The following is a 3130-nucleotide window of genomic DNA, read 5'->3' on the forward strand; positions in this document are numbered from 1 at the left end:
GAGGGCATAGGACCTATGTGTAATTTACTTTCCCAAGGGCACTAATACTCCTGAAAGCTTTTAAAAAGTAGAATAGTTTTTTATTTCTTTTAGCTCTTTAGATGTTGTGAATATGAGTCATTTGGAAGATGCATGGTATGCAAATATTCTCTCCATTCACCAGGAAGTCATATTTTTAATGATAATATATCTTGTTATTCAGAAGCTTTTTAGTTTTATGTAATCCAATTTTTGGGTGGTGCTGCTGCTGCTTCCCTTTACTGTAGGGTCGAATTCCCCTAATATATCCCCAATGTTCCCACAAAAGCTAGTGAAGGTTTGGAAATAGTACAGGAGCAAGGCGACACTGGTTCGTTCAGTCTCCAGCACTGTGTGTGGTCTTCCAAGCACCGCTAAAGGAAACCCTGAGCACTGCTGGGTGTCGTTCTTCCCCTCCTCCCCATCTCTCCCCAATACAGACGGAAAACGAAGCAAGTATAGTGGGGTGTTTAGCCTAAGTTTTCTTCAACGAATTTGATGGCTATTCCTGGCTCTGTGCTCAGGAGTGACACCTAGTGGCGCTCAAGGTTTCGAAATCTGCCCCATAATCTGTGCCAAGGGAAATCTCAGGGGTGGAGTTATAACTCCCACTACAGTACAGTGGGTAGGGCACTTGACTTGCACAGGGTAGTCCTGGGTTCGATACTCAGCATCCCATAGGAAGGCCCTACTAGCCCTCTAGGAGTTAATTCTGAGCATTCCCAGGGGTATCATCGACTGTGGCCCAAGAACAAAAGAGGAAGTCTCAGCTGTGGGTTCGTAGCTACATGTCTCACATGTTTGAGGCATCTCGAGTACCAAAAAGTAAGTCTAATTATTTACCACAGGAAGACATAAAGTAAACTGTCTTTTTATGTTTCCACTGTTAGGAGGGAGCAGAATGACTTATTGAATTTTCAAAATATTCATGAAAAGGAGTATGAAACAAAGAAGGAGAATTGTCACTTGTTGTATAGCACTTTCTTAACAATTATTTAGCAGTTGGCCTCATTCTTGCAAACATGGCCTCAGGGAAGTAAAGCCCCTTACCTAAGATAATAAATAAGAAATTTGGAATTCTCTATTAGGGCTAATTCAAGAGTCCCCAGTCAGAGTGATTTTGTCCCCTACCCCTTAGTACAATGTAGTATTCCACAAAGTCTAGTGACATTTATATTTTTCACAAAATGAAGCATGAGGAGTCAGAGATCACACAAAACACAAGAGGAGCTACCGCACAAAGGATGAGCCAGTCCGAAGTGTCGTGTAAGAGTTGGAAAGCCCTGGTCAAATTTCAAGACTCATGTCATAATAAAAATAAACGCTATCTTTAAATCGAACTATTTAACCGTATTTAGTTGTGACAAACAGATCAGCTTCAATTTTAAGTGTGTTATCTCTTCATTTTTTTTGTTAGTGAAACACCATGAGGTACAGTTGTAGACTTACAAATTTTTGTGCTTGGGTTTCAGTTATACAGTAATCAAGTACCTATCCCTACACCAGTGCCCATCCTCCACCACCACGGATTCCAGTATCCCACCCACCCCCCAGACCCCCCACATCTCACCCTGCCTCTATGGCAGGGCATTCCCTTTTGTTCTCCCTCTCCTTTTGGGTGTTGTGGTCTGCAAAAGAGGCATTGAGTGGCAATCATGTTTGGTCTATAGTCCACTTTCAGCATGCTTCTCCCATCCCGGGAGGATCCTCCCAACACCCTTTATTTGGTGCTAAAGCTCCTTTTTCAAGTTCCCACTAAATTATCTTTTCATTCAAGCAATAAACAAGCCTTCTGGGGAAAGTTCATGGAGATCAGTCCCCTGGGAAAATAACACAGGCATGGTAGCAGAAATAATTTTGAAAATGACTTCAGTCCTATTGCTCAGATCCTGTTCTGGCCTCTTATTTACCCCTACTAAATCTTGTTAGTCCTAGAGACAGGGGAAAGGAAACAAACACTAAAAGATCTTTATCATCATCTCTAAAGTGGTGGAAATTTGTGTCTTAATAGAATACCAAAGAGAAGAAGGAACACTAGTCTCCATTTGCAGTTGTCTGGAGGAGAGAGGTGTAGATTCACGAATAAGAAAACATTACAGATAATAAAGAATTAGAGCCTTCAATATGTTATGTGTTTTGCTTTGTGCAAACAGCTTTTGAAGTGAGCAATGGTTATAGTGCTAGAGAAGAATTTCATAGCCAATTATTTTGCTCTTTGAAAGCATCAACATCCTTGTGTTAAAAGTCTTAGTGTTCTACTAAATAAACTAACCAATTACAACAAAAATAACTCAGACATCTATGGGAGAAAACAAGGGTTTCAGATAGGGAGACGATGGTGGGTAGGTAGGAGTAAAGGAATCAATGTAGTCATTGAAATCGACTAGAATTTTGGTCACAGGAGCAGTGAGATTTTAGAGGCAGGAAACTGTACTCTTTTAAATTAAAATATTGTTTTCACTTTTAATAGACACTAGAACTCTTCAAACTAAAAAAGGTTACTTATTGTTGTTAATTTCTTCTTTTTGAGTCCTATGGATTCTTGAGATCCAGTGATTGAATAGAATTTTCAGTATTGCAACCAGAGTATGAATTTTACCTGTTTAGTCCACTGTCACTCGAAGTACTCTATTGGATAAATATATCTACTCTTCTTAAATGCTGTAGCATCATATTCTGTCATTTATTTATATGTGAATATACATCTGTCACTTTTACACATATTCAGTATCTATGGAAAATATTTCTTTTAGCTCAGATGAGGCAGAGAGGAATTGTTTCCCTTTGATTATAAGATTGGTTATGTCCACATTCAGTGTCCATCACCAACCAAATGGCAGCCATCTGACAAATATTGCCATTTTCTCAGTGAACAGAATAGAGAGGTAAAGCTGAAGCAAACCCTGAAACACAGAGATCTGGACAGATAAAAATTCTTTCCTGCTATTGGACCACTCTTGATGGTGTTTAGGGTCTATTTTTAGTATTGACTCTGGGGTCTGTTCAATGGTATTCGGATATCCATGCAGTGCAGCAGTAGGACGCAGGCTTCTTGCATGCAAAGCAGGCACATTAGTCCTTTGGTCTTTCCCTCTGATCTGAAGGGATAAGA

This window comes from Sorex fumeus, unplaced genomic scaffold, assembly GCF_029834395.1.
Source record: "Sorex fumeus unplaced genomic scaffold, SorFum_2.1 ptg000131l, whole genome shotgun sequence".
NCBI classification, from domain to species: Eukaryota; Metazoa; Chordata; class Mammalia; order Eulipotyphla; family Soricidae; genus Sorex; species Sorex fumeus.